Source organism: Asparagus officinalis, chromosome 10, assembly GCF_001876935.1.
Source record: "Asparagus officinalis chromosome 10, Aspof.V1, whole genome shotgun sequence".
Lineage (NCBI taxonomy): Eukaryota > Viridiplantae > Streptophyta > Magnoliopsida > Asparagales > Asparagaceae > Asparagus > Asparagus officinalis.
Window position 1 is genome coordinate 71,417,325 of NC_033803.1, and position 7,125 is coordinate 71,424,449.

The 7,125-nt window shown below is 38.6% G+C and overlaps 1 pseudogene; it reads left to right on the forward strand.

The window, feature by feature from the left end:
* Window positions 618-4,616, forward strand: LOC109824916 (annotated as a pseudogene).

Genomic DNA, 7,125 nt, shown 5'->3' on the forward strand with positions numbered 1-7,125 from the left:
ATAGACGCGGAGATGCGCGTGGAGTGAACGAGTACGCAGACTTTCAGGGGGTGTTAGTTTCAAATCCAATAACTTTACGATATGGATTTTACTATGGCATTTGAAATACATAGGTAATTTTTTATTTGAAATACATAGGTAATAATTTCAAAACATTAAAAAGGTTTCAGTTGGTACGTGAACTTCAAATACACTAACCCACCTAGGAATACGAGCTAAAAATACTTTATTTCTTAGGGGGGGTTACATGCGAAATAGTGTAGCACCGACGCTCCTAGAGATTCAGATACGAAGGCTCAATACTAAATTGTTTTTAGGGTTTGTTTTGTAAAAAGGTCCGCGTATGTGGATCGCTCTATCGACAAATCTATTCCTCTATAATAATAAGATGATTCAAAATTTACTATTCATGTTATAGTAAATGACTATATCATTATTACTGTAATATTTAAAAAATTATTATGTTATTTATAAAAAAATAATATTTAAATACAAAATTACCTTAGCAGAAATAAAAAAAATAGAGGTCTTACTTTGCACCGGCCGCACAATAATACACACGAAAAGGAAAACGCACGACATCAAAAGGGCCACCCTGGAACGGGCCTAAATACGAGCCCTACCTCGGCCCATTTTCTCCCTTCGTAACTTGTTCGAGTTATACCGTAGAAGCTTCCGAGTCTCAATCCGGAGCTCGAGAGGTCTGATAATGGCGGTTCCCGCGAGGCGAAACGGCGAGGAGGAGGAGGAAGACGAGGGTCTTCGAGGAAGAACGAAGATTGGCTGATCTCCACGTGACGACGTCCCCCCTCACTCCGGGCCCTACGCCGCAGAGCTCGGCGATGTCGAAGCGCTGCGAACTGCTCTAGGTTAAACCCTAACCGTTCCTGTTTCTGTGTAATCGCGTGGTTTTTATCCAGTTTCTTTTGATTTCAGCAGTCAATTGAAGTAAAAGACAGCTCCTTTAACTAAATTGTCGTGTAGAGTTTGATTCAGTGCTCAGGTTATTGGAAAAGAGGATATGTTTGTGCCTTTTCTGAACAAGGTATTTGGAATTTATTGAGAGAGAACATTTTAAACAATATTTCCCTAGCGTTGCTTGGCTTAGGGTTAGGGTTAGGGTTAGAGTGTGGATATAGATTCACTACCCTGATTCTTTTTTACGGTTAGGATCACTGAAGAACTGAAGAACTGCGCACAGCTTAAAACCCAGTAAAATGTGGGCACAAATGTTAGTAATCATACAGTCGAAATAATAAAGTAAACATATGATCTTAACTACGTTATAAACTCAAGCTGGACTGGAATTGCTCGTAGGGGGTTAGTAGACGGCGGTTTGTTTATGAACAACTGTAACACCTTAGTCAATTGTGTATTGGTTGTATACGATTAAGATCACACTTCTTTGTTGTCTCTGAAAAACCTAATTCAATTGTGTATAGGTTATGACTATTGCAGTTCAGACTGTAAGTTTTAGCTACCTCCTGGTTATTTATTGTTTGTTTGATTCAAAACAATAGGAAATGTTTCAAGATAAGTTAGATCCTTAGATTACTGTCTACATAGATATGCATTCGAACCTCATTTTGAAACTATTTCTTTATATAGGATCTCAAGTACTCACCTTCTGTTCATTTATAGATATCGAACCTCATTTTGAAACTATTTCTTTATATAGGATCTCAAGTACTCACCTTCTGTTCATTTATAGATAACCACAATGGCAGTATCAATGACCCTTTATATAGGATCTCAAGTACTCACCTTCTGTTCATTTATAGATAACCACAATGGCAGTATCAATGACCTAGTGGAAGATGGTGATACTCTTCTGCACCTCTGCTGTCTATATGGCTACCTTCCTTGTGTCCAGGTAGGAGATCTTATGCTTAGTTGCAGTTGTTTTCGGTTTAATACTTCAGTTCATATCAACAAGCGGATAATTCTTTAATGCTCTCCCAGCTATTGGTGGAAAGGGGAGCCAACTTAGAGCCCAAGGATGAAGAAGGTGCAATACCTCTCCATGATGCTTGTGCAGGAGGTATCTCTTACTTTTATACCTTCTTACTTTAATTTTGATATTAATCAGGAAAAAATGTACACCAGCTGGAGACTCTGATTTTTGTTTCTTCTTATTCTGACATGCACAGGATTCATTGAAATTGTTCAATATATAATCAATTCGGCTGGGAATGCTGACTTTGTAAAGCGAATGCTGGAAACCACTGACGCTGAAGGCGATACGGTAGCATATTTAGAACCTCAAATTTTCAGATCTATTTTTCATTAATTTGTCATTACTTAGTACTCGCCAATCTAAGTGTTTGTTTTTCCTTTCATGTGTTCAGCCTCTCCATCATGCGGCAAGAGGAGAACATTTGAATGTTGTGCATTTGCTTCTTCAAGCTGGGGCTTCACCTAAGACAACAAATGTTTATGGAATGGTTAGTAGCACTTTTGTGACAACTTTACTGATCTATATATTATTGTTCATTATTAAATTGGAACTATTGGGTTTCTGACTGTGTAACTTGTGGTTTTAACAGAAACCTGCTGAGCTTGCCGAATCAGATCCTGTCCGAAGTACCTTAGAAGCTGCAGCTGCAACTGATTCTATCATTTCAGGGTAGAAAGTTCTATGACCTGCGTAACAAGCAGTGGCTTATGGTGAGGAGTGACAGTTCTGCAGTACACCTTACGCTTCTTGTACAAATTGTTTAAACTGGCGAATGTTGCTATGATTAGAGTGGAAAAAACTGTACAGTAAATTATTTAAAATTTGAGAATTCTGATATGTTTGTTACATGGTTAGAACAACAGCGTGATCGCTAACTATGATTCTCTTAGGTGTTAATTCATTAGATCTATCAAATAGGTTAATGATTCAATTTATTCTCCTTATGTCGCTAAAAAGATTCACGAGATAGGCAACTGTTAGTATTATGTTTTGTTCTGCCTTTTAGCACTGCTAACATTTAAACCAGATATATTATGATTACATGATGATGCAACAAAAGGAACATGGGTATTACCAAACACTTCATATTGATGGCTGAGGAAGAAAGATGCTTACTTGCTTCTTGTCAGCATGGACATACGCTTAATCTGTTAAAAAGGTTGAAGAAAGTCATGCAGCAGGTGAGCAGACAGCTGGTGATTAATGTACAGGTTGTTGCTTCTCTGGAAGAAATCAATTTTGGTAGAGTCCAGAAAAGTTATAGAGATAGGATATAAATTATTAGTTTTGAAAGGGTTTGCTGACAACAAGGTAAAGAAATACTGATCATAGAGTTTCCAGAAGCACGAGGAAGCTCAAGTCTACTCTGTTGTGACTCATTATCCTTTTCTGTCAACCTTGTAATCTGATCAGCATTTCCTGAAAACCATCTAGCTTGTAACTATTAATCTGACACTCCACACATACATTAAGTCATTAACTATTTGATCTGGTTCAATCATTGTTGCTGATCTCTGAAACTGAAACCATTTCTTTAAACATGTTGCTTATGTATCCATTCTTTGTTTCACAATCAATGTTCTAGGTCTGCCTGAGTAATCCATCAAGTTAGTTGTTCTAAATTTTCAGCAGTGGTTATAGGTCTTTTTTCAGTACAATGTTGAAACTGTTGAAAGGTGAAGTATCATATATCCATTTAAGGGAGCCAGATTTAGGAAACCATGTATGCTATTGTCGCATCTTCATTGGAGTTTCCTAGGGTGAGAACTTTGTTTTAAATGCATGTGCTTTATGTTTCATTAGACATGATTGTCAATGATCTTAGATGTTATATCTTAGATTACTACATCCAGTTACGAGACCGTGTAGGTGTAGATGCATCAACCTCCACTGGGCTGCCAGTCTTGCTTCACTCTGTTGATATTTTTGCTTTTCCTGGATTTGATAGTAAATAAGTCAATTCACTTGACTTAAAACCCCAAATTGAAGTTATGTCTTGACGAACTTTATTTTGCACGTGCATGGTTTTCTTCAGTAACCATGTTCCAAGGGGGGCTCGATACATTTAGAAATCTCTTCCACTTTACTGATTTGGCTTATGATGTGTCTGTATTTCAATTATTTTCTGTTTTTTTTTTTGTAGTCTTTCAACATTGGGGACATTGGAGTATGCTAGAAGATCCAGCTTTCTCTACCATTCATGTGCTTCATCAAACCTAGAAGAAATCCAAGCGTCTTTCAACACTGGGGACATTGGAGTATGTTAGAAGATCTAACTTTCTTTACCATTCCCAGGCTTCGTCAAACCTTAGTTTTCCTTGCGTTTTTATCTAAAATATTAGGTACCAGACTTAAAGGTCTAGGGGCGGTTATGAGAGTGGGCAATAATGAAAGGGTTTCCTCGGTTGTCGATAGGACAGTAGGTACCCAGTTAGCAGTAAGCACCAAGGTTGCTGAAAACACTTTTTAAGTTGTTTAATCACTGTTTAGATGGAAATTAAGTGTTCCTTCCTTTTCTCGGATTGAAATTGTCTATTAATTCAAATCTACTCTATCAAGGTCTCCACCTCATGAACCTTGGAAAAGGACCAGATATTTCTTATAATGGATTATCCAGCTTCTGCCTGTCAATCTAGACTTCATGCTGTCAATTCTTTAATCACATTTGGCATGAGTCATGACTATTGGCCTGGTCCATTTGTTTTTGCCTGATCTGGTGAATTATTCAAATGAGTTACCAGTTGTTTTTGTATCTTTTGACTGAAATGCCTTCTTTAAATGTATAATCATGCTGTATGTCCTTCTTGAATGTTCTAGTGAGTTAGTTCATCTAACCCTGTCAATAGTGGTTAGAGCTCTTTGAACTAATGCCTCCATTTTTTTAAAAAAATTTTTTTGGTATGATATTTATTTGGCTGGGACCATTCCAGGCTCTTCTCTATCTAACCAAACCACAAATAATTAGATTTTTTTGAGTGGAAGTTTCTTGTTCAATGAGATTATGTTTAAAATCTCGCATGCATCTGACATCTTCCAATCCTGTAGGGAGAGCACATCCTCTTGTGCTCCTTTATTTATTCTCTCCAGATCTTTTGAGTGGAAGTTTCTTGTTCAATGAGATTATGTTTAAAACCTCGCATGCATCCGATATCTTCCAATCCCCGTAGGGACTATCACATGTAGATACCTCTGTATTTGACAAGTAAAAAAACGTATATAACATGCGTGCAATGTGTAATACCCCAACCCTTGAGAGGGTGATGTGATTAATATTGATAAATTTGATTGGAATACTCATATCACCAAGATGCATCTTCTTTTCGGGAACCCAACTCTTAGAAACTCCAAAGTTATGCGTGCTTGGCCTGGAGAAATTCTAGGATGGGTGACCCCCTGGGAAGTTTTCCAGTGAGCGCGTGAGTAAGGACAAAAACGTGCTGAAAAGAAATGTGGTGGTTTGTGAGGCCAGTCCATCAGATCTAATAGCGTACCGATTCCGGAATTCCGGGGCAGGGCGTTACACAATGAACGTGTATGCAAAAAAAGCGAAAGTTGGCGACTTTCGATTCATCGATGGTGAGTGCTTCGGCTCAAAAGGAGTCGATGAAGATAGAGTGGAGTAGAGAATAGCCTCCACACACCCAGTGCCGATGGTGTGAGGTGGAAGTAGGATAAGTAGTTGCTAAAGTGTATAGAGTAGGGGGTCTCTTTGGTTTTTATGGGTGAGAGTCGCTATGAAGTCGTTATCCTTCGTAGTTATCAGCACAAGTTGGGAGTTCTTTATTTGCATCATCACAACTGCGAGAGTCATGTGTTGCTCCCCCTCTAAGACCTCTCAAGTGGCAGCAAAACTTTTCAACAGCAACATCAGCGGTGCGCATCAGTACCTCACACTAGTGAAGCTCACTCCACTGTTTCAAATATTGGCTTGAGTTGTTATTTGTTGAAAGGAAAAGGAAGCATAACCTACTCTTTGTAGGGAGTCAAAAAAGTTTGCTTTCTTACTCGGTACTGTGCATTTATTTGTTGAATTGGTAAAATGCTATAACTCATGTTGGGATACACTTGGGAATTGTTCCTTTTAGTGCCTTGATTCATAGTGGTGTTAACGGAGCGGATACGACTCGGATATGGTACTTACCATATCCATATCCGCTTACCCATCTCGGATACGGATACGGATATACGTCGGTAAGAAAAATATATCCGCTTACCCATCTCGGATACGGATACGGATATACGTCGGTAAGAAAAATTCATATCCATATCCGTCAAAATCGGATATACGTCGGTAAGAAAAATTCATATCCATATCCGTCAAAATCGGATACGGTTACGGATATAGATGCGGATGTATAAACGGATATGCATGCGGATACAAAAAGGATATGAGAAAGCTAGATAGTATTCGGAAAAATATAGTCATGTGATACAAAACGAGTTCGTTAATATGTTCATTATGATTGAAAAGCTAAGATTAGACATCTTGATCATCAAAATTAACCACAAATCCATAATCTAAGAATCGAAACTATCGTAAGAGTATGACCAATATGTATTCGGATATTTTCGGATACGGATACGGATATTTCACTCACTACAAAATCATATCTGTAATCATATCCTATCGGTTATAGATTTGAGCAAACCATATTCGTATCCTAACGGATACGGTTACGGATATTTCATCGGATACGGATACGGTTTGGCACCCCTAGCCTTGAAGGTGATGATCTTCGCTTAGATTCAATGTTTTTAGGCATTTGCCTTTGCTTCTTCATTATTGATCGACTCGTACAAGCACGATACGTCTACATACATCTCCTTGTATATACGTTTCGTATGTTAAGTTCGTGAACCATGTATGTTTCAGGACAAGCTCTAGCGGATTTCCTGTAAGCACGCACGTGGCGAGCGTCGGATTAATCTTGAACTAGTCGTCCCGCTCCAGGACGCAGAAAAGGAGCCGAAAGGAGAAACAAGAAGCCAAGTGGCCAAAATAGCTTGCAGAAAGGAGTTTTAGTTTGGAAACGGTTCAAGGTTTTGTTGGCATTTCTAAAGAGGGAATTTAAAGTTATCTCGCTGTTGTTTGAGCCGCGGGGAATTTGGGTGGATGCGCTGTCCTTTGCTCGCGCTGCGGATGAGTCGAAGAATAGGTAACGCCTTGT